At 41.3% G+C, this 25,893-nt stretch overlaps 1 long non-coding RNA gene across 1 annotated transcript; it reads right to left on the bottom strand.

Annotated features, from left to right (window-relative positions):
• Window positions 1–933: 933 nt before the first annotated feature.
• Window positions 934–22,263, bottom strand: LOC308056883. The gene is made up of 2 exons (XR_013925011.1): window positions 5,761–22,263; window positions 934–5,362 (listed from the first exon to the last, which is right to left on the bottom strand). It is a non-coding gene; the product is annotated as an uncharacterized lncRNA (long non-coding RNA).
• Window positions 22,264–25,893: the final 3,630 nt, after the last annotated feature.

Genomic DNA, 25,893 nt, shown 5'->3' on the forward strand with positions numbered 1-25,893 from the left:
CTGTCTTTCTTTGGAACAAAACCTGAAAGCTGAATGTCAGCAGTGTAAGGAAGCCTGAGACAGGCAATTTTAAACTCAGTCTGTCTTAGGGTTCCTCTCAGCCCTTCTGAATGAGGCGGCAGGGTAGATACCTGTGTAACACTCTTAAGGTAAAAAACTTCAAAAATTCTGGCCCTCAGAGGTTACAACCTAAATAGCTAAGACAGGCGAAGCACACAAGTTAAAAAACAGCACTCAGAAGGAAAATGGCTTGTCCAAGGTCTCACAGAAAAGCGGTGGCAGAGGCTTAGCTGAGGAGCAGATTTGCGAACCAATTTATGTGAAATGCTTTCCCACCTAATTGGCTAACGAGAAAACATTCCTCTTGTAACATTATGTATTTTTTTTCTACCAGTCGAATTGCTGAGGATTGATTCAATTTAGAATTCCTGTTAAAGTGAGTATTTTTAAACATTCTTTCATGCCATGCTTCTGCAAAATGTAAAAAGCAACCATAAAATAAACCCAGCAAAAACCACAAACCACTTTATAATCCAATGGACAAAAATTAAAAGATAAAATATTTATTACAAAAAAAAAAAAAAAAAGATCAGAAGCAGAATAGCAGATCCCAGAAGAAATCCTCTTTCAAGGATCATCATAATAATCAGGTTTACCTGATCTCACTTATCCAGTGCTTAGCATGCATCCTGGACAAGAGGTCTCGATGGGTTTTGCTATTGGTTTCTGGAAAGGGAACTTTGGATTCCCAGACAGGAAAATCTTGCTCTGCAGACATCAGCTGAGTTACTCCATGGGAGTAGAGCACTACCATATGAAAGCCTCCTCCTATCAAACAGAGTTATTCCCTCAAGATATAATTTCTCCCAGGACAGAGTGGTAGATACTCCTTTCCACTCAACAGCTGAACTAAAAAGTTTGTATGCCTGCGTTTTGTTTTGTTTTGTTTTGTTTTGTTTTGTTTTGTTTTTTGTTTTGTTTTGTTTTGTTTTGTTTCATTTTGTTTTGTTTTTAATGCACCACTGGGTCCTCAAGGAAGAAAAATACATAAATTTAGTAAAAACAGGGTCGCAGTTAGTTTGGGATCAGGCTATGCAAGGGCAGTCAGAAGCTCAGAGAGGAGGCCATCTCCAGCTGACATTGCTGCAGTTCACTGCTTGCACCTCAGTAATTGTCACACTAGTTTCTGTTTCACAGTATCATAAAAGACTGCAAGCAACCCCTGAGCCAAGCAAGAATTTAAATACGTCTTTGAGGCCTTACCCATTTAGGAAATCACTTGTGTCTATGCTTGATACTAAGGACTGTTTCTGAATATAAATGCTTCCCTGAATCAGGGCTACACAAGTATCAGAAGTTTAGATCAAGGAGCTGATCTGTCCAAATGAGACATTAGAGGCGTGATGAAATGCTGCAGATCTTTTCTTTAATGAAACTTAGTTTATGAAACCCTTTAATAAAGCTGCAGTGAGTATATTTACATTCCCAACAGAGAAAAGCTCTCCCTTGAAACAGGAAAAAATTACCACAATTAATAATATCCTGATATTCTTCATAATGCCAGTAGATTGCAAGTTTTTGTTGAGCTGTTCATCATTTTGAATTTCCATGCATCTCTTTATTCCACATCCACATCTACACCCGCTGGGGCACTTTAAGGACTAAAATTCATTGCTGTATATTAAAAATAGCAAATGAATCTCATGATTTCTTTTGTATCTCCCCAGTTTATTCAGCATACAAAAGACAAAATCAATGGCATCCTGCCTGAGAAATAGGGTTATTTTTATTTTTGTATTTTTTTTATACTGCTGCAGATTTTTGGCTTTACTCTTGTAAACTGTGCTGTGCTGCACCAATGTATTTTCACTCTATGAGTTTTCAGATCATCTGCATTTTGCTGTGCTAATCCTGGATATTTAATATCAAGCAAAACAGTATTTATATCCTATTCATCTTTTTCTCCAGCATCTCCTGTGTATCTGCGTGTTCCTTTTCCATTGCCAAGAGTCTGAGCTGAAATATTCAGAAATTATTTTCTTCTCAGGGGCACGGTTCCAAGTAAGCACTTACAACTAAACTTGGGTATCATTGAAGGTACACTTGGGCTTGAGAGGCTGGGGTGCTTCCTTAAGCTAAGGGGGACAGAGAGTAAAGGAGGGAGTGGGTGCCCCTGTGGGCTGTACCCTTTAGGGAGAGCTGCGACCCATAGGCCCAGTGTGGCTGTTGCTAGACTTGGTGTGCTTTCTGTTTTAGAAAAGCAGTGTGATATTTCCTTTCCTTTCCTTCCATCTTTCAGCACTTCCACAGTTGTCGACGGTTTTCCGATAGTTGTAAGTGGCAGAAAATTATCCAGAAAACAGTATCTTTAACACCGAAGGATGTGTGTCATCCAGGTGACCCATACATGCCCAGGTTTCCAATATCTCGTTTCACCTCTTTTTTTTTTTTCCTTTTTAGTAGGTTATTCCCTTTTACATTTACTGTTTTCTTCCACTTGCTTTGTCTATAATTTTTCTTCAGATGAATGAGAAAGCAAGTTCAGTGTTTCAGCCATGTTAAGTGGTTGAAAGTTAATCTCCATCCTGATTTACTAACAGATGGACTTTCTACCAAGTCTGCTATTTCCCCAGCATACTTACACAACCCTTTCTATTTGTCCTCATGTACCTAATGGAGGCAATTCACTTTAACTGTCCTCTTTTCTCTGAAATCAGTGGCTACCTAATTACTCTATCTACATGGGTTCCTTCATTTCCTAACTACCATTCAGGAGTTTGGATTGTCTGACTTTATTATTCTTGATCCTGTACCATAAGACTTTATATTTTATGACAGAATTCATCTGAGTGTAACTTTTTGACATGTTTTACTATTCACTTCAGTTTTAAGGCAGAACAGAAAATACAAAGAATATACTTTTTCCTTTTTTCACCTATTTGGTACCATTTCTTCTGGGACTTTTCACTGAAATGTGAACAGGTTTTTCCAGTAAAGCAAAGCAGATGTTTTGCAATTGTTTTCACATTTAGAAGTCCCTGACAAGCTATATATGGTATGTGTGTCCAGTAATGCAAGCATTGTATGAATACCTTTACTTACAACTGGTCTCAATTAAATCAATAGGAATATGTACCCCAGTAAACTATGCTTTTTGCTGTTTGGGAGACAATAAACTTCTCTTTGCATTTCCACATATATTTCTCCCTTTAGCAAACTGATTACTAGGGAACCATATACATACTTACAGTACACCTTGTGATGGGATTTGCAAGGATTTGGGTTTTATTTCTTTGATTTCTACCTCCTAACTTATGGCTTAGGTAGCTAAGAGATGTGTCTAAACACTAACAAAATACTTACAAACTTGGAAAAAAGTGGAGGCCTAGTATGAAATTATCCTGAATTTATCTCGAGTGCACTTCAGACGCAGTAATGCAATACTTGATGGGATCCCACCCAGTGTACCTGAAAAGCTGTCATCCTTGAAAGAAAACCCCGACTTTTCCTTTAGAAGGCACATTCATTTTCATTTCACTTCTGCTCCCTTTTTCCTGCCATTGAAGCAATGCTTGTTCCCTCTATAAAATGGAACCAAACAAGGCAACTGTATGAATCATCAGAACAGAACAACAGCAGTAGATGGGCGCTGATGGTGATCAGCCTGGATTACTTACTGCCCCCCTGTCGATCCCTTGCAGACTTTGGCATCTGGAGGACAATTGGGACTTGTCTGGGGAGCAGCCTTGGTGGCCATGAGTCAACAGGCAAAGCCAGTTTTATCTGAAAGCTGTTCGCACTCCCAAAACATTGCAAGTCTAACGTTGCAGTCTATTGTTGCCTTAGCTGACTGCAAAACATGGAACGCTAGTACGCTAGTAATGGAAAGTGGAAGTATTCCCTTCTAAGCATAATAAAGAATACTTGCCTAGCTAGTCATGACTGCACCTGTGTTGCTAGATGCTAAAGGAGATGTCACACTGCCACATGAAAATGCATTCTATTGTCCATAAGTTGATAGTTCAATCAACCTGTCATCAAATAGCTTAAGTATCCTTCCTGCTTCTGTCTCATGATGAAAGAAAAGGAAAAGCAGATAGATACATGTGGCATTAATTCTCATATCCTGTGACATTTTTTTGGTATGAAGAAATAACTTATTATCAGAGGAGAGGCAGATAAAGGGAACAGGAAAAGAAAATTCAGTCTGTTTTGAGATCCGACTACGCAGAAAATCTCTTCTTGTTTCTCTGCGACGCTTCCATACCACCATCTCAGTCAGAACTTCACAGCATTGTACAGCTGGCCATCTGGCAATAGTTGGGCTAAAAAGATTTTGAGGCACACATCATCAACAGATACATATATATAAAAATAAGAAAGCCGGTAACAATTTCAAGCGATGCAAGGAAATTACTGAAATTAAAAAGGATTGGGAAATGTGTTCTCCTTCTTTAATCAAATGGCAATATGAAAGAAATTCTACAGACCTCAGTAGTCTACCCCAGTGAAAAATTCTAATTCACCGATGTGCTCTGTAGTTTCTTCTAGTCAGCGACCAAGTTTGGTCAGTTCTGGACTGTAGAACCGGGGGAAGCGCAGCATGGCCTGGGTCACAATATTTAAGCCCTGCGTTTAGGTTCCCGAGCAGAAATTAAGCACGGGGGGTGAGGCAAACTGACCGTACTCGGCGCACCTAAGAAGTCGTAAAAGGGAGCTTCCCCGCCGGAGCCCCGACACGGCGCGGGCGCAAGCGGCGGCCGGTGCTCCCGCGGCGGGTTGGCGGAGGGCGAGCGGCGGAGCGGGGCGGGCGGGAGCGCGGCGGGGCGCGGCGCGGGGCACCCTCTACCGGGCCCGGCGGGCGGCAGCTCCCGGCAGGCGGCTCGGCCGCGGCGAGGCGCCGCGAAACCTGGGCCTGCCGCCGCCGCAGGACTCCGCGCCGCGCCGGGCGAGGAGGTCGGCCCGCAGGAGACCCCCGAGGCCGCCCCTCGCCCTTGCCTGTGCCGAGCGGTGCTGATTTATTCTCCCGTTCGGGGAGGCTGGACAGGGGCTGTCATCGGGAGGATTTTGCAGTGGTCTGATCTCCCAGGGGTTTTGGCTAGGTCTCGTCTCCTCGAGGAGCTCCGGCCACAGATGAGCACCCTCAGCCAAGAACATTTTGTCTCCACGTCTCACATACTTCCCCCCTTTCTTCGCTGCAGTCAGGTCCCATCTTGTGGGGCGTGTGAGAGCAAAAGCCCAGGGCACGGGGGTGCTGGCAGCATGCAGGCAGCAGGGATGGGGGCAGCTCCAGGTGACAGACAGCAGCCAAACTCAGTTTGCACAGCCTGCCTGCAGCCTCGAGGCTTTACGAAGAGCAGTTCTGGGAAACAAAAAACGTTCTTGGCAATTCCCCCTATGTTAGAGACCAAAGATCCAGTGCAAAAGCATCAAGCATAGGGTAAAGGGAGCAGCCGGAGTTTTTAGCTGAAATTTGCACATGTTGCAGTCAGAGCAACACATTCTGGGTGAAAACAGGGGTCCAGCTACGGTCACCCCTGGTGTAGTCCCACACCCCTCGTCAATGTGGGCATCCACAGAGGCCGTTTGCATCTCACAGGCTGAGGGTTGCCCCCATCCCCAGGGCTTAGAAAGGCCTCAGGCGCTGCACACAGGGCAGCACCGCTTGGCAGCTTCTCTCAGCCAGCAGATGTGGGTCATCATCCTTTGCTGGACATCCCCAAGCCCACAGTGGCACTTCAGTCATGCACCAAGCTGTACCTTCAGTCCCCAGTGCGCATGTCCTGGAGACATTGTAGTCACCAAAAGCATCTCCAATGGGTTCACTCATACTGAGAAGAGAGACAAGAGGGAGGTAAGGGGTGAGGGCAGGTCTCTATCTCACCATACCAGCTGAACTCAGTGCTGTTATCTGCAGGGGCCAGCAAGCTGAGGGGGAAAGGGAGAGAGGTTGGTGACACACTCACTCTCCCAGCTTATCCTCAACCTGCAGCTTGCACCACAAGCGGGGTCAGGGTCCTGTGGGCACCAGTGGTCTGGGAAAAGCAGCTTTCGCCCTGTTTTGTGGGTGCAAACTGAAGAGCCCATAGAACAAAGGCTATTATTAATTCCCATCTGCTGAAAGGAGCTGCAGCTGTTTTCAGAGGTTTTCCTGCAAGCTATGCAGATCTGCTCAGAATTTTAATGGTTGTTTACCAACTAAAATGTGCCATTGAAAGAGCAAGACATTTCCAAGCAAACAAGGTATGAATGTCATTTCAGCCTGGAAATAAACCTCTTCTTTCTTGTGAACATTTTTCTGGGTGAGAAAAGTTGGTTTTGTTTTTGACCGTTTCAGTTTGCAGCTGTTCTTTTTTAACTCATCCTCTGCCACCTAAGAATCACACAGAAGAAGAGATTCCTTGAAATATGCAATGCATTTTTACACATGCAAAAGCCTTTTTAGGGGGAAAAATCCCAACCATTCTCTCTGTGTGGTCTCTGACTGAAAGAAAAGGGCAAACCCACCAAACACCAGTTCACAGTTGAAGTAGTATGCACATGAAACTGTTATCTGACCAAAGAGCCTAGCAAGCCCTGAGGGAAAACACAATATACAAAAGATTAAAGAAGGGAAAAATGAAGAGGCTTTGTTATATTCTGGGGGATGACAAGACATATGGCAGCTTTTTATCTTATATTTTCTGCAGTGGCCATAAACTTCAAGAGGATTGTTATTGCTAAGAAATTAACATGTCTTTAGCCAAGTTCTCTAGTGCATATTATTTATATCAGGAATTAAGTCTCTGCAACCATGCCTGTGCTTTATGGCTGTGTATAACTACAAGCTCTGCTTCTTTGATATTAATACATGCAGTTTCTTTACAACATATATATTGTACATAGCTGAAAGAAGCACTAGATAAATGCCTCAGACAGATACAAACAAAGATTTTTCACTTCAATGCATTTGCAATCCAAGCTTTTTTTTTTTTTTATCCCAGTGGACTTTGAACTCTCTGACCTGTGGAGGGCATTTACAGCTGAAATGACAGTCCCTGAACACAGCCTAGCATTGCTGGTATCACTGATACAATTGGGGGATGGGAAAGATCCACTAGCATCCACCATTTAGGCAAAAAATTACGAGCATCCTGCATTTAGAGAGGACTGTGCAGACAAGAGAGTGAAGTGACATAGGTGGCCAGGAATTGATCAGGAAATTACTATAACATAGAGGCAGTGCTAAGGAGAGGGTTGGACAGCCTGCTGCTGTTCCAATGGGTCATGCAACTGAAAATATTAGCAAGAAAATTAAACTATTCATCTTCCACTAAGACAGAAAGGAAAAGTGATCTGGACAGTCTGACCTCCTAATCTGAGTTAAATCAACATATAAACAATAAAAATGGACTAATATTTCAAGGAATTTCTTTTTAACAACTGTAGCGGTTCAAGTTACCCTGAGATGTTTTCCTGTAATATAATAGAATCCTACTAAATGGTTGTTACTTGACTTCTGGTAATGGAGATACCAAAGCTCCCTGTGTGTTATATATTTCTGTTATAGGAGTCCAGAAGGTAGATTAGGCTGCTGGGATGGCTTTCACCCATATAGATATGAATTTATTCTCTCTTAATAAGTGGTAACCTTCAGCTTTGTATAATAGTGGTGCAAAGTGAATTTCTACTTCATGTTAGCTAATTCATGACAAGTAATTTCTAAGACAGCATGTGACTGCCAACAGGTGTGAACTGTTAAATATTAGGGATGATTAAATACATTTTCTTAGAAATATCATGCTTGCCTATTCCTTACACATACTTCTTCTGCTCTGCAGTACAGCCCACAGTATAGCACAAACAATGACTAAGACAAGTGCCAAAAAAAAAAGGGGGGGTGGGAGCGGGTTGGAAATCAGGGTAATGATAAACATGACATAATTAACAGCATAGTCTAAAATGTCCAAAAATATCAAATGAGTAAACGAAGGGGACAAATCACCTCTCACTGCCCAGTGTTTTCCTTATTTAAGAGAGTTGGTGCTCTCCCATCTTTAGAAATTTTAAGCAGAGTTTACCTGCATAGTGCAGCCACCCCCAATCTTCTTTAAGCATGTTGGCATCCATGGACACGATCTCGAAGAATCTAGGCACTTCAATTTACTATGAGACATCACCAAGAAAACACTCACATTACTTTAAATTAACCTGATTTAATACACCACATTATTTTACCAGTACTCCGTCTGCATGTATATACAGGTGAATAAAAAAGTCAGAGTCAGAATAATTGGGGTTGGAAGGGACCTCCAAAAATCATGTAGTTTAACGCACCTGCAATGAATAGCGACACCTTCCATTAGACCAGGTTACTCAGAGCCCCATCCAACCTGGCCTTGAAAGTTTCCAAGGATGGGGCATCTACCACCTCTTTGGGCAACCTGTTCCAATGTTTCACCATCCTCATTGCCAAAAAAATTCTTCTTTATATCTAGTCTGAATCTACCCTCTTTTAGTTTAAAACCATTACACTCTGTCCTATCGTTACAGGCCCTGCTGAAATTTTTGTCCCCATCATTCTTATAAGCCCCATTTAAATATTGAAATGCCACAATAAGGTCTTCCCAGAGCATTCTACTCTCCAGGCTGAACAACCTCAACAGCCTTTCTTCATAGGTGAGGTGTTTTATCCCTCTGATGATTTTTGTGGCCCTCCTCTGGACATGCTTCAACATGTCCGTGTCTTTCCCGTACTGTCCTGACACCAGAGCTGGACACAGCACTCTAGGTGGGTCTCACCACAGCAGAGTAGAGGGGCAGAATCACCTCCCTCAACCTGCTGGTCACACTTCTTTTGACGCAGCCCAGGATATGGTTGTCTTTCTGGGCTGCAGGTGCACATTACCAGCTCATGTCCAGCTTTTCAGCCACCAGTACCCTCAAGTCTTTGTCCACATGGCTGCTCTCAATCCCTTCATCCTGCAGGCTGTATTGATGCTGGGAGTTGCCCCAGTCCAGGTGGAGGACCTCGCAGCTGGCCTTGTTGAACGTCATGAGGTTCACATGGGCCCACTTCTTGAGCCTGTCAAGGTCCCTCTGGATGGCATCCCTTCCCTCCAGTGTATCAACTGCACCACTTGGCTTGGTGTCATCTGCAAATTTGCTGAGGGTGCACTTGATCCCACTGTCTATGTCATTGATGAAGATATCAAACAGTACCGGTCCCAATATGGAACCCTGAGGGGCACGACTCATAACTGGTCTCCATCTGGACCCTGAACCCTGGACCACTATCCTCTGTATGTGACCATCCAGCCAGCTCCTCACCCACCAAACAGACTACCCACCAAATCTGTCTGTCTCCAATTTAGAGAGAAGGATGTTGTGGGGAATTGTGCCAAAAGCCTTACAGAAGTCCAGATAGATGACATCCACCACTCTTCCTTTGTCCATTGAGGTAGTCACTCCATCATGGGCTTGCTCTCACAAGCCTCCCCTTCAGTCACTCACAGCCACTGTTCTGCAGCCTCATGCAGTATTGTTAGACTCCCAGTGATGTGGGAATGGGCATGTAGCAATGAGCTGTTTATCCATACCATCCTGCTGAACAAGCTCCTCACTTCCTTACACAAAATTTCCCCAGGAACCAGGACTGGGCAGGTTTCCAAACAAGACTGAACCACAGGGGCACTAGGAAACATCCGTATGTCTCATTTCGGATCAACATCCTTTCTAGATGTAAGAGCTCACTGTCTGGCTGTTGCAATGTCCCAGAAAATACCCGCTCTCTCACTGCTTTTGGACCTGTCTCCTCTACTTCAAAATGCCAAGCACTCACTGAGTTCCTGCATCCATATGGTAGCTCAAAACCACACAATCTAATCTGTGCGTACCACCCAAAACATGGTTCATGCACCTTGTCACTGCTGCCACTTGGGACAGAACAGTGTGTCAGCATTAGTCACAGCTGTAGGGCTCTATGGACACACAACATGGATCATGACATGGAGAACCAGGGACTTCAAGCAAGAGCTGTGGCAGTTTTACAAGATGAGCAAACACAGTGTGACCTCAGGTGTTCTACACTAGCACCCTTTGGGTCTGAAGAGAAATTCTCATGTGCTTTCAAGGGGTTTTGTGCTCAAAGGGGATTATGGTCCTGCACTGCTACAACCAACACAAAAAGAAGAGTGAGCCTCTCTACCAAATGAGCTATGCCAATGTATTGCCAACACTTGGCAGTGGGGGACTTGGCAGGGGTGGATTTTGTGAGGAGATGTCAGAGGCTGTCCTGTGCCAGACATGGCCAGTTCCAGCCAGTACTAAAATGGACTCACTGCTGGCCAGAGGTAAGCAGTCCATCAGTCAAGCTAGTGGTGCCTCTGGGGAAATGTATTTAAGAAAGGGTAAAAAAAAAATTCTCACCAGTATTGAGAGAGAGGAATGAGAAAAATGTGAAAAAAGCCCTGCAGACATCAAGGTCAGCGAAGAAGGGAGAAGGTCCTCCAGGTGCTGGAGCAGATGTTCCCCTGCAGCCTGTGGTGAAGATGATGGAGAAGTAGGTTTTCCCCTTGCAGTCCATGGAGGACCACGCCAGAGCAGATATACACACTGCAGCCCATGGAGGAGAACAGGTGGAAATGCCCTGAAGGGAGCTGCAGCCTGTGGAGAGAAGCCCACACTGGAGCAGGTTTTCTGGCAAGACCCATAACCCCATGGGGGACTCATGCAGAAGCAGTGAGTTCCTGAAGGACTGTACCCCACCAGGGGGACCTACACTGGAGCAGTTCCTGAAGACCTGCAGCCCATGGAAAGGACTCCTGTTGGGGAAGTTTGTGGAGGACTGTATGCTGTGGGAGGGACCCCACGGTGAAGCAGGGAAACAGTGTGAAGAGGAAGGAGCAGCAGAGGGGAACTGTTAGGGACTGACCACAGACCCCATTCCGCATCTTCCTGCGCTGCTCAGGGGTAGGAGGTAGAAGAGTTGGGAGTGAAGGAGTGAAACTGAGCTGGTGGGGATGGAGAGGGTGTTGTTTTGGGTTTTATCTTTGTTTCTTCACCACCCACCTCTACTTTTAATTGGAAATAAATGCATTTTCCCCAGGTCAAGTCTGGTTTGCATGTGGTTGTATTTGGTAAGTGATGTCCCTGTCCTTAACTCAACCCACAAGCTTTTCCAGCTTATTCTTTCTGGTGATGTCAACACACCACAGCCAATAATTATTTCTTGCACAAACCACCAGAAAAGTGCTGTTGGTGTTTAGATACAGTGATGGCAACACACCTCTTTTCTGTTGTTCAGAGAAATCCATGGACATCTTGCAATGCTTTCAGAAATCCCTCACAAACTGGCAGCAAGGAAAGATCCCTAACTTGGCTAAACCTCTAATGTCCTATACTAGCCTGTAGGTTTATGTTACTATACAGTAAGCCATCTAGAGTTAATCCCAAATTCTTTTTCCTGCATGGAGTAATTTCTCACCTAAGATAATTTCCTACTTCTTTTGCCACAACAGGAATCCATGACTATATTTCATCAAAAGAGTGTGGATTTTATGTCATACAGTGATGAAAGTCAAATGCTTCTGTACTTCTACTGCTTATCTGAACAACATTAGAATTGATCACTTGAGCTAAAGCTAGTCAGAATAAACTTCATTTTACAGACAATAGTATTTTTTTAAAAAAGACTAGAAAATTTCCTTAGTGGAAGCAACTTATGTCCAACATTTCTCAAAAAAGGCGGTGCTGAAATTACTACAGGAATAATCTCAGCAAGGCTACAACACTACCTATTCAGTACCTGGCAATGTGACGCAATAGCTCATACACTACTCATCTGTTTCCAGTGTATTCTGCAAGCCCGTGTCAATGTATACGTCACTACATACATGCAGAAGTCCTGCAGAAGTCAAAAATATACATTACTTCTTGCTGTTCCTGTTTGGACTGTCCTTGTTTGGACAGCCAAACACTCAGAGACTCATACAGATAGTCACGGGAGTAGATCTATAGTGTGGCTGAGCTGTGGCTTATTAGATGTTCCCAAAGGCCCTTACAGGCCAGATTACATCCCGCGTGCTGTCTCTGCAGTCAGGAGGCAGGGGGCTGTTAGTCAAGAGAAGAATAACGCTGCATCATGAAAGCTGAACAGAGTGGGATTCCCAGGCAGCAGCTTGCCACAGTAGGGAAATCCATCCCAATTTAGCTAATATGAGAGAAATATTTGGGGTTGTTTGAACAAACCAGAATATTACAAGGCCACTTGAGCTGACCCTACGTGAAACATCAACATGGCATATCTCAGACAAACTGAAAGCTTCCTCATGCAATGTTGTTTTGTAGAAACTGCACTTTCTATTGTAAAAATCATTTAAAAGATCCTGACTAGCTTCTTTGACCAAGAAGAATCCATCAGTTTCTTGCTCATGACTCTATATTTTGAATGCTATAAACATCAACTTTGTCTTGGAAGATAATATATCACTTTAAATTCTAATTAAAACTAACAAGAACTGAGAGTGCTCAGCATAGGCCTTTTAATTTTAGATAGCCAAGACATCAGTTTGAAACAGGAACAGATCAAATAAATATAACAAAGTAGAAATGAGAAATTGTCTTTTAGAAATAGTCTGCCATTTATTCAAAACAGATGATGCAGAACACCTGGCTCCTTAATACAGAACAGTAGTTGGGGCAGCTCCATTAGGGGAAATTGATTTCAGCAGGGATGATCTTGGGGAAAAAAAGTAATTTCAAAAAAAAAGTCATATGGAACCACTTGTTATTTCCTCCTCTTCCATTATAAATCTGCTTCAGGGAAAAACCTTTCAGGAGCAAGAGCTTAAACATAGCTTCCTTGTGTCTGCTTCCAACAAAATTTTCCATGCTCTACTTCTGATTAAATGATCTGTTCTCATCAGGTTTACACAAACACCACATTTCATATTTTCCAGATTCTAGCTCTAATTCCTTTGGCTACTATTGCTCTCCTTGTTATTTTTCACCTCCTGTAAAAGAAATTACTATCTCGCATGAGTCACTTATTTAAGTCCATATTCAGTCAAAAAGAATTGCACCAGCAGGAATGAAATATTAAGATGTCAAACTCATTGAAAACAGAATTATTACTAAAGGCTAGAGCTCCATTGCTCTCTTATACAGAGCTACTTTTGTCTATGACAAGGTGTTATAGTTCATTTTTTTAACCATTGAGTCTGGTTCTGTAAAGAGCCAGTAAGGAGTCTTTTGCCATTCATTAATATTCACCGCACCAGTGAATTTGGTTTCAATTTCAGTGAGTGGTAGAGGAGTCCAGTACCTTGTGATCTCAAATGTGTTCTTGGTCACATAAGCAGACATGAATTTGGGTAGGAAACCAAAACTGAAAGTAGGGTAGTAAAACTTCTGCTTTGATAGAAAACGAAACCTCCAGCAGAGGAAAAAAGAATCGATCTGATTGTTGTCATGATGTCTCAAGAAATCCAAGTTCACATCTTAGAATTGCTTGGGCTTCATGTAGCAACCTTCAGTAAATCATTACAGTTCTCTATACATAAAAGAGAAATGAAACTACACTTCACTCACCCTTTTTCTGCCTTGCTCTTTTGTCTGTCTGGCCTTTATATACAATACGCATCTTAGGAAGGACAGATCTGGTTTTTTCTCTCTGTAAGATTCACAGAATCACAGAATGGTTGAGATTGGAAGGGACCTCTGGAGGTCATCTGGTCCAGCCCCTCTGTTCAAGCAGGGCCACCTAAAGCAGGTTGTTGCCCAGGACCCTGTACAGATGGCTTTTGAAGATCTCCAAGGATAGATCTTCCACCATCTCTCTGGGCAACCTGTGCCAGCGCGCAGTTAGAGTATATACAAACTTTATAATTGTTTTATAAACTTCTTATGTACGGTTAGACAAAATTTATACATTGGCTAGAACAAAGAGCTTTCTCCTTGTCTGGTAAGTGGAAGCTACCTAAAATAAGGAACAAGAACAGCACAAGGGTTTGTAAATGTGGGAGTATTTGGGATCCAGGAGCAAGTAACAAAACACTTCAGCACAAAATTATGCATGTAACCATATTGTCATACATGAGGAGGTAAAGAGTTTTTTATCTGCTTAATGCAGTTTGAAACACTTCAGTCACTCCTGAAGTGGCATGTAAATGGTCAGCAGTAGGGTGGAGAGTTCAGTGCCTGCCTAGTGAAGCAGGGCCTGAGAATCAGTATTCTAACACTGTGCAAGGAAACACATACATTCTATTGTGAGATGGTGTACACCACGTTGTACTGCTGTATAACATACAGACTGTGTATTGTTTCAGGGAAATCGGGGAAATGGCTGAAAATCAGGGTGATTTTGGCCAGGCAGAGGTAAGCCGGAAGACAACTGTTCCGTTGGAAGACTGGGCTTTGCTCCTAGAAGCAGTGGAAAAGTCACTTTTTCCTTCTGAGCTTGTTTCCTCCACACATTTGTCTATTTGGATTGCACATAACCAGGAGCTGAGTTTGCCTCACAGTCCAGGTGGTAGCTTTTAGCAATAGTTTTGGCTGCAACCTCTCCTTTCTAATTCAAATAGGTTTTTTTTTAAGTCATTCACAAAGCACAAAGCTTCTCCAAAAGACTGAGGCTTTGGTTTTGCCTCAACAAAAACAATCAGTCAGGCAAACAAGCATCCTCAACTGGCTGATGTGGTATAGAGGGAGGAAAAACCTGGCATAGGTTTAAAGATTGCATTCATTTATCTATCTTGGGATTAACTTGCCATGGACCCCCCTACACCTGTCAGTAATTTGTAAATACATGTCTGTGCATGTTTGTGTGTGTGTATACCACTAAACAGCTGCAAAGAACAGAAGAGTGTCACATTAAAAGCTGATCATTTAATCAGTTTACATTCTGCTGCCACACCGGATATTCAGCTCCAATGCCCATAAATAGACAGTATCATTAGCAGCATTATTGCAAATAGCAGGAAATTGTTGCTGGGCAGTGGCTTTTTGCTAAGGGTAGCAGAAACCCTGAAAACTAGCTTTAAAACATTTGCGTGTTGGGTTTTTTGTAATGTCAATTAAACAACCTGATCATAATCTGCTGCATATGAAACAAACACAATAGATCACATAAAATCCTGCAGACATTTGGGAGGTGCAGAACACTTAGCAGGGTGCAAAATACTTAGCAGAGTTACAGTGTCCTGGTTCAGTGACTCAGAAACCTGCAGTGTCCCTACAGAGATTTCTTGGTGGCATCATCATTTGCCCAGATGTCTCACGCTTTTGTGGTCTCTCCCCAATGCACATACAAATTTACTCAGCATTACTGAGCAAATTCATTCTCTCTGCCCAGCCCTGTTAGCTCTACTCACTCTTCTCTTCTAACAGATTCCTGCTGACTAATCCACCCTAAAACAGACGAGAACAAAGAACATGCCTTTTTCACTTGCTGGGTAGGTAAAAATCACAAAATCCTAATGGGTTTGAATGCTTCTGCTTGGCCTAAATTGAACATTATTCTGAACCTAGTCACCAATTTCATACACACAATGTAGAGTCACTGAACTATGCTCTTATACAAAATCCTGTCAGCTTTGTGTCATTCATATAAGCCAAATCTTTGTTGATTTTCATAAAAAGGACAGGGCTGAAATAATTTTGTCTCTATCACATTTCACAATAGAAGTGTGTCTACCTTTTAGTCAGTGACTATGAAATCTGAACACTTTGCACTACCAAACAGTGAAGATAGTTTAGTGCCCAAAGAAAATTTTTTTAAATTATGGGAAACATTTTGGCCACTTTGGTGAAGTTCTCAGTTCCAGAATTCATCCCCTGAAAGAAGTATTCTGACCTCAATGTGGCTTTCTGACATCATTTACTAAAAACCCTTCTAGTTTTGTCAAACTGCATCCAAGACTGTCATCGTAGCACTTTTTGCATCATATCAGTCTCAGCTAAATTTGAAAGACTTAGGAAACATCTACCTTTTGTTATAAGAATAAAATCAGTGAGGCTACTGTTTTCTTACATCATCAGAAGTCCAGATTATTCATGGTACATACTGCTAGCATATATGTTCCATGAGTGCTTTTAACCATATTGTTACGCAGCTAAAAGAAAAATTTCAGAGAATGAACATTTCTCCTGCCACTACATATTTTTGCCTTTCAATTATATTGCCAGTATATGTATGTAAAGAAAAATAAAACAGACAGAACTGTGATCACTGAATGTTTTATATCCTTGGAGCTGTATTTTGCAGACATGGGGAAGCTTCAGAAGGAAGAAAAAGAAGGAAACAACACTATAGCCTTTTCATTTTTACTTCAGAAAAAATGCTGGCAACATACTCAACACAGTTCTCTGGAAATATTTAACTGTTGCCCATTTTTTTTTCAGCATAAGCACCACAAAGAGAGCCACTTTTTATATTTTAGTTTGGCTTGTTTGTTCTTTATTTGCAAAATGCCCTGACAGAAGATGGATGAACAGCAAAAAGCATTATGACAGGTATTGATCCAGTTATATGGATTCAAGCTAATGCAGAGTAACTCGCATTGACACTTCACGGAACAAGCACATGGACAGGGCAAAACCAGAAAGCCACAGTTTACAGAGTTTTCAGACAAGTTGTTTGTATCAGTATTAATGTAGTAACTTTCTTTAACCAAAGTATTTCCTATGAAATATGTTATAAGTAGCATAAGAAATACCTTTCTTCAGGTTTGATTTACAAAGTCAAAATCCATTGTACTCTCAAAACACACAGCTTTCCATATACATTTAGGGTGACTTTTTTCAGCTTCTTTAATCAGTGCTAGGGAAGGACATAATCTCTGATTTAATCTATGATAATTCCTTCATTCATAGCATATCAGCGCTGAATTTTAACCCAATCTATGCAAGTTGTATTCTGTTTTTGGATAAAGACATTGGTCTCCAAATGAGCTCAAGAGGTGCGTGCCTGCATCCAAGGGCGGGTTTTGGCTTTTAGACAAGAATTTTTCTTCTCATTTTAAGTCCAAATCAGATAAAGCTGGTTTTCTGTGGCTTCCCTTCTGTGGTTTGAAGGGAGAAAGAATTATGTAACCTTTGCACTAAAATTAGGTATTTTCTTTGTATCATAGGTAGAAAGGGCACCTTCTATCATTAAGCAATCAATAATTAACGAGTAATTGTGTAACAAATTAAAGATTTAGGCTGCCTTTTTGTACATCTATAAACAACTCCTTACCTTTATTTGAGTAGCTGTAACTTAAAGTGATCTTGTGCTTATGCTTTGGTAAGGTGAAGGCAAAAGTTAAAACAGCATTAAGAAGCTTTTTGGAACCATGGGCAACAGTTTTAACTTCATGTATTTTTAGTAAGGAGATTCATTAGCCATCCAGACATGAACAAAGCATATAAACTTCTGCTGGAAAGCTGGCAAATCATGATTAAAAGCATTGCTATGGTTGGAACTACTGAAACGATGGCTTTCAAAGGTTCCTTTTGCTAAATCACAGCCATCTTTCACTAAGACAGTCAGTGGTGCTTATTGTACTCATTAAGTCCTTTCTTAGAATCAGAAATTCAGACTTCGGCCTCATGTGGCTTTGGCACTAACAGATGTTCACACAAAATCCCCAGGACTCATTTGTTGATTTTTGTTTGTTTGCGGCTCTTCCTCCTTCCTCTTATCTTAATGACTTAGCTATATAAATGACTTCGTTTTTTCTCCTCAGACCTTCAAAAACTATTCTGCCTCAGGCAAAGCCCATGCACACAGCTTCAAGCTGGTAAGAGAAAGAGAAAGCGGGGAGTGAGTCACACTAGAGACATGTGGATGACTGACTGGAGGGCTCTGGCTAGGGTTATGCATCAGGCTTCCTAAGTGCTTTTCCTCTGTAGAAGGAATAGAAGTTCACAGATGTTAAAAAGAATTACTCATGCTGAAGGACTTGACACATGTTAAATGCACATTAAATATCTTTCCTAAGACCTTACAGTAAGCTGCAGCTTTACAACGAGTTGAAACCATGCCCCGTGATTTCCAGTGCCAGGCATTTTTCTTGCCCTTTAATACGCTACTGATGATTGGTTTTGAGCAGTGTAAATAATGTGTGGCATGCAAGGAGTGTGACATCCAAGACACCTGAAGTTAGGCTCTGAAATCCATTTAATGCAATGTTTAAATAGCTACACTTGTGAACAGTCTGTAGTAGGCAAATGTTGCCGTGGACATCAGTGGAACAGCCTTCCCACTGTCTTCTAGATGAAACAAAATCCATCAAAAAATGCATTTTCTCTAACCAGAATTCTTATCCTTTCTCCCCCTCTTCCTTCATTGCATTAGTTGCATGCTTCTCATGCTTTCTCTGTATGTGCCCTGTGCTTCGAATACCCAGTTTAAACTGTGCTTCTCTTGGCTAACAAGAAAGCTGTGACCAATATGCTTCTGAAACCACTTTTCTAGACTTACATCTGTCTTGGAGCAAGAAATTAATTGGTTATCAACAGTGGGGTAGAAATTCCAGGCTGGATGGCTGCTGTCCTCTTCGAACTTGAAGTTACTTCTCTTTTCTTCTTTTCCTTTCTCCTGCTTTTCATTTAGTCAATTGCAAGGAAGGATTCATACTACCTATGGTCTATGTTTCTACCTTACTGTGAATAACTCTGATAAACACTGGAAACGGTTAACTTCCCACCAAGCTGTGGACACAAGGAAAGGGAAAAGAAGAGTGGCTCTGAGTCTCTTCTGCAGGTACTTACCAGCTGGGTCAGATATCCTCTGACTGGATCTGTTACGCTGCCCCTAAGGATTACATTCAGCAAAGGTCTGTGACAGCACTCTGCCAAAAGTAGTCTTTTGTGTATAATAACAGAGACACGGTGAGGATGAGATAGTACAGAGCTCCTTACAGATGTTCTTTCTATTGGCAGCTCCTTCCACACAAGCAGTTTACCCAGGCATTGTATCCTGTAGATTATCATTTTCATGACCCTGCTCCCCCGGGGGAAAAAAAAAAAAAAGAAAAAAAGAAAAAAAGAAAAAAAGAAAAAATACCCAAAACCATCTTCTCATGTAGTTTTCTTTCTTACTCAGTACCGGATCCAGGCTCTCCCCTGTGTTAAAGGAAAGGTTATAATAACAAAGGCTCACAGTGCTTTTAGTCTTCATTAAAGCTTACAGGGGGATGTGTCAGCTGCAGGGCAGACATGGAAGATGCAAACACAACGTGGGACTGTTTTGTGTTTATATATACTTATGCAGGTTTTCCTGAAGGGCTTGGAAGTCTCCCTCATGTACAAACAAAGGCAGTTTATTAGTTACAAATAGTAACCTCAAAAAAAAGTTTCCTGTATGGCCTTTCACACTTACCTAAAGCAGATATTGCTTTCCATAGCAACCTCTGAAATGAAAAAAAGTTAAAACAGCTCACTCCTTCCGGTTTTGAACAATATTTTTAATATCTTGGCTGCTTTGTAAACATCACTTATTCATTGGCATGTCAAAAAAAAAAAAAAAAAAAAAAAAAAAAAAGGAAAAGACATCCTTTTGTTAAAATTCTATAAGGTCAGCTCTCAACCAGTAAGGTATCAATCTCTGACATCTGTTCTCCAAAGTGAGAGTATCACTTATTTATGTGCCACTCATTAAAATCAGATCAGTGTTTAGACAAATTTATCTAAGGGTCTGGACATTAAAAGGAGGAGCAGGTAACACCGTTTTACTACTCCAATAACTTTTACAGGTGGAAAAGCTGTAAAACAAAGATAGCTGTTTCATTCTTGCTCACAGAAATCAGAGGAAGTGCCTCAATGAGTGGAAGTCTCCTGTTTTTCCATCCTTATGAGACATTACAAGCTCTATTTTGCCTCTTTCTCAGATGTTTTGGTCCACTCTTTTGTGCTCATCCTTGAGGAAAAAGACAAATAGAAGCAGGTAATGTAGATGGTAAGGCCTGGCTTAACTAAACCTCAATGGAAAAAAAGGTTTCCGTAGTAGGAGAAACTTCAGATAGAGGAGAAACAAAAAAAAGAAATGGTAATTGGGAAATCAGAGATCTAGTGGATCTTTATCCAGTGCAACAAAATCTAAAAAATACTGTAGTATAGCAGTAAGTATTCTGTGCTGCACAAGTATTATTTTAGCTTCAGAAGTGCTGAGCAGTGGGCTTTTCTTCCCCTTGGTCAGCTGAAGACACTCATGTTATTAGGAAAGAGTGTCAGGAAATGAATATAAATGTTATTGTGAAAGGAAACCTGTTTCAACTCCCATGATTACAGTTTAACACAGCTGCACCCCAAGAGAACAATAGCAAGATTTATTTGTTTTATAAGTCTCAATTTTATAAAGAATAAAACAGTCCTGTTAAAGAAAGCTGTGAGCACAAGAACTGTCTGGGAGTATGTGAACACAAGAGAGAGGAAGAGAGAGCAGGGATGCACATGTACTATGAAAGGGGAAATAAACATGTTTCCATATCATATTTAACTCATTTCTTTTGGGTACTTAAAGAAAATGAATCTTAAAACCTCCAATATTCTAAGCAAAAGAACTGAGTAAAAAGTAAGGCCTATTTTATGTGATTGCTATAGGCACATGCTAGCTGTGTGTGAAGCGCAAATAATGGGCACCCTGTCAGAGGGTCCACCTATGTTTGCTGGGCACCTCAGCATCCCTTTACAAAACAAGACCCCAAGGGGTGATTTTCTTGTCTCCCAGTGGCCTGCCAACAGCTGCCTTGTGTCTTATTTTTAATCTGTGTTTCGCTCTTCCCCGAACAAGCAATTTGGAATCTTTATCTGCTCATGTCATGCTGGCTGCATGCAGTGGGACAGATACATACACATGCCTCAGCATCTCACAGTGCCCCAGAGGCATAGATGTGGGCTCAGATCAGCAGCTGATGGGACATGGAAACAGGGCTTAAGGATGCTGGGGTGTTTCATGACTTGCCAGGCAGTACCTGGAAAAGGCTCAGCAATTCCCTTTGTCTCTTCCACCTTTTCTGTATAAAGCCTTCTGTATAAAGCCTTTCTGAACTGGTGGACTTTCTGTTAGTGCAGGTGTCTCCCCAAAATGGACTTCCTTCCTATTTGCAGCTGCTGGTGCTACCAGGCTGGCTGTGAAGGGCTGGTGTTCGCTACTAGTGACACAGTCAGCACTCAAACCCCCACCGTTCATCAGCATGCTGCCTTTGCAGCCAGCCCAGAAAGGTTCCCATTCCTGGAGAGGAGATTAGCTGACAGGAAATCACATTCCATGCAGTGACCATGTCAAGTCTGCAAGAATTGTCCTGCCCCCACTTCGCTGTTTTGCAGCTGAGGCAAGCAGGCCTGCTTCTCAGCTGAGAAAACAGAACAGCCATTCATGTGCATTAAGAAAAATAAAAGTTGAGGAAACAAACAATAAAAAGCAAAGCCCAGCCATTGGAAACGACCACTAAGCAGACAGAACAGCCTACCAAGACAGATCCTCCATGTATTTATTCCATTAATACGTAACTAAATATTGCATATTTATAAGCTGCTCCCATTGGTCTGCAAAGTTATTGTTTCAGGTGCAGGAGAGGAGAAATTAGGTTATTTCGTGAGAAATACATGAAAACAACTGCCTAGCTACCTTCTCAAATATTGCATTAGAAGTGAAAATTCATTCCAGGTCCTATCATTTGACAAAACGTTTTTTTCCGGAGAGTATGGCATTTCTTCATTGTCTGCCCTGAACTACCAGTATCACCATTTTCTCTGACAATAGTTTTTACATGTCGGTTCAGAAACATCAGCATTCAAAAGCAGGAAAAGTTACACATTTTTGTTATAACAGAGTGCTCAGTCAGGGAATGTAAGTTTTATTTCCAGATCTCCTGTGGATAAAAATCCCTCTGGCAAATCCTTCAACCCTTCTGGTCTTTCAGTTTCCCTCTCTATAAACAAAGAATCAGCTATTTCTAAATCACTGTGAGAAGCCAGGATGTACTTTTCTGTGTACAAAACCAAAAATTTTTTTTAATGTGATCAGCTATTGCTATCTGCTATTACAGACTACATATTATGAATTGAAAGATACAAATGCCTCTGTGCCACTGTTTAGATGTAAAATCAGAAGTGTCATAACCCAATGTTAATTTGTATATGAGGTACCTGAAATTTGTATTTCAGAAGGAAGGCAGAACATCTGAAAACACCTGATAGCCATTCTGTACCTCCTAACAGTTCCCCCCATTTCTCCTATTCCTACATGTACATCAAAAATAGAAAAAAGGAAGAGAAGCAAAAAAAATAATGACAAGTGTTTTGAAAGAAATTGGTACACAACTAAAATCTAGAAAGCTTCCCACTGATTTCAACAGATTCAGCTTATGACTTTTTAGGTTTAATGAGAACCATTTTGCTCTATAAGCCAAAAGAAAAAATTCAGAGTTAATCATTTCAGAACCAGTTTTACTTTCTCAAGCAAAAGAGTGATCGTGGATTTATTAAAAAGATGTAATCTTATTTTTATAACAATTTTGAAAAAAAATTAACTAACCTATTCTTTGCATCATTGTCATGTCTTCCTTTTAGATAAGCAGGTTGTATTCCACTTTATGTCATTACTCACAGACATCCAGCAATGTGTTGAAGTCCATATTTCCAAGTGGAGAAAAACACTCCTCATAATTTAACTTTTTCATCTTTATTTGTCTGCCAACAGTTTTCAAAGAATTAAAAAAAGAGATGATCACAGTGCTGGCCTTGTTTCTATTAGACATCCTCTCTCAGATGCTGGGCCTTTTGATACTTGGTATGCAATAGTAAGACAGTTCTCCCACAGAGCAGGAAAACATTGCAAATCTTTGCGAAAATGTTTAGTCTTCAAACTTTCCACTAACAATAGCACCAGAAAAAGACTACAGAATAAACTTGTTTCTGCCATAACTTAAAGGGATAGCTACAAAGTTAAATTAGGAATGGGTTTGGCCCCAGAACTTAGACCAGAATTTTCCTAATGGATCCTGTAACAAACACAGCATCCAGATTTTCTTGTTTTGAGCAGATGTTTTCCATTCCTTTGCATACAGGGGCACCAATAAATATGATGCAATTTTTTAGACCATCCACAGTAACTCTTATATGAACTAAGGATACATCACTAACCTTGGCTTCTAAACATTCACATCTGTTTTAAAAGGTCAATGCAAGGATCACCCACTTAGCAGAAAGGGTGGGTTCTGCTATCTGCACAAGAACATTGTTCTCCATTTCATCAGACTTTAAGCTGAAGGGAGGAGGGAGGCACAGGTTTCTTGTCACCAAGGTTGCATCACATTGAGCCAAGCAGAGTCCCCTCCAGAGCAGCCATCATGAAGCTGTTAGCGAGGAAATGCACCACCAGTTTTGCTCAAACAGCATGGCAGAGAGGGTGTCAGGAGGGATACCTCTAGCTGCCTCTCGGTCAGTGAGATGGCAGCTCTAGGTGCAAAAAATCTGGAGTATATTCTAAAAGGGAATATTCTCCCTTCTGGGAATGCCCCTTATTTAGCTACCAGGTTCTCATAGCTTTTGCTGAGTGAGAAACCACCCACCATTTATTCTGTGAGATTTGCAAAAGCAAAATGAATCTCAGACTTTAAAAAACCAAAAGGGTCAAAAGCTTTCTGGGTTTTTTTTTGTGCTTTTTTTTAAAAAAATAAAATAAAAAATCAGTGCAGAAAGCCAGAAACTGGTACAGAATTATTTCTTTCCAGTGGACGATATCAGACTTTGTTTCCTCATCACCAGTCTTTCCAATTTAGACACCTACATCTTTCTGGCAGAAATCAACTCCAAAAGGAGAGCAAGGAAGGACCAGAAAAGGAAATTTTTCACACCCTACACATGTTGCAGTCAGAAACCAACTTTCGCTTCCCAATAATTTCCAGTTTGCCTCACTTGCCATAGTTTTCAAGTGCCACCATAGTTTTAAAATATTTGTGCTGATTTACAAATTTAGAACATGTAATTCCCCTGATTTCTCCTCTTAGAAGTGCTGCTACCAGCTTTAAAGGCAGGATTGCTGGTTGTAACAACCACTACTTAACCGCCAGCAGCCAGCCTCTGGAGGGACTGGTAACCACCACGTAGGAAGGATTACTCTAATCCTCTGCAGTTAGAGGGAAAAACAGACCTGCTATCATATGAGCTATCATCCTCCTACCTGCTAGAGGAATTGCTCTGAGAGGTGCTAGCTACAATTTTTTTTCAACAGAAAAGATGCCTGATATCACACTATTTGGTGCCCTTGCTATATTAAGTATACATAATTGGTTGCTTCATTAACTAGTTATTAACAAGTTCGTTATTTGACACTCCTTACCCAGAATAGAGAGTATAGAAGAAATTAGGACAAAGACCCTTAGTTTGCCTTGGTGCAATTTAGGAAGTGAGGCATGCGGAGGACAGGTATGTTGCTGGCAGAGAAAGGCAAAGTGCTCTACGGGAAGAAGGTGTAGGAAGAAAAGGAGCAAGAAGTGAAAGACTGGTGATGGTACACTGATGAGGAAGAGGGGAAAACATGACCCTTTCTAAACAATAAGTCCCACAGGGCCAAACCAAAGATGCTTTGTAATATTTCCCCACGAGTGAGTACACCAGTCTGTGTATTGTGCTGGCTCACTGTGGGCATGGGCACAGTGCAAGAAACACAGCCCTTAAAATGCAAGTTTTCTGCTGATCTTACACAAGGAACACCATGGTCAGGCGTGTTACATTCTGATTTCATTTAGGGAGGAATAAACTTATAAACTATGGCCAGCCAGCTCAGAGCTATGCTGCTCCACACATCACAAGTGACTCAGAGTCATGGAAGCCTGAACAAATAAACAAATAACAGTTGAGGAGAAAAATCAAAGGCACAGTGAAGTAATGAAAGTCATGTTTCTTATTGTTTTTCATACAAATCATCAGATGCTGAATCCATCAACCTAAAAAAGGGACAAAAACTTTTGTTCTGCAGGGCTTGGATTAACTTTTTTGTGGTTTACTAATTGTGTTTCTTTTAGTTTTTCTTTCTTTTTAAATCCTTTTTTATAAGCAGAAAGCAAAGAAAACATCTTGATTTTGCAAGATATTTTCCTTTGAAGGCAAACGAGCTAGTGGCACTTTGCAGTAGATACCAACATTGTCTTTTCTTTCTTGGACCTTTTTCTCTAACTCAGCACTGCTTTTTTTCATATGGTTTTACATCTCCCCTTGGGTGGCTTGGAGATTACAACAGCTGAAGAAACCCTTCCTTCAAAAAGTCATTTTGACAAGAAATGTGTGGGTATACTCCTTCTGCTTACGGATTTGGAAACTCTCTTTTTTAATTTTGCCTGCAAGAAAATAAGGCAAAGATAAGTTTAAAGAAATATTTGTCCCAAATCAGGTCCAGCCTGTTCAGGTGGCTGCCTAGAACTATTAAGTCATTGCAAAGCTGGTGTCAACAGAGCAAAAAGCAAGTACAGCTTCCCCACATTCCTTCTTCCAACATGTACACTCAGATTTTTACTGCAATACCACTAGCAGGAAAATAAAAATCAAGCATGTGCTGCAGTTATTGCCATATTTCCTCACAGAAAATTAGCCACACAATTAGCATTAACACAAAATAGAAAGTTCCCATGTGTGTAGCAATGTTAAAACACAGCTTGAAGTATTAGGCTGCACATAACAATTTTTCAAAAAGCCCAGAGGTGTACCAGTTGTATTAGGGAATTTGGGCCCAACTATCTTCCATTAGTCAATACAAACTACAGGGTAAGTGGGTAAGGATGCAGGATTTGCTTTGATGTTTTCAGTGAAAGGGGTTTTATTGTCAGCATTTCCATTCATGGTTGGAAAAATTTTAAACAGCATTTTCTTGGCAGAAGAAAGGAGTTAAACATTTGGAAAAGAAAAGTAATTTTATTCTGTCTTTTGGGGAAA

The sequence above is a fragment of the Falco punctatus genome (assembly GCF_963210335.1).
Source record: "Falco punctatus genome assembly, chromosome: Z".
Taxonomy (NCBI): Eukaryota; Metazoa; Chordata; class Aves; order Falconiformes; family Falconidae; genus Falco; species Falco punctatus.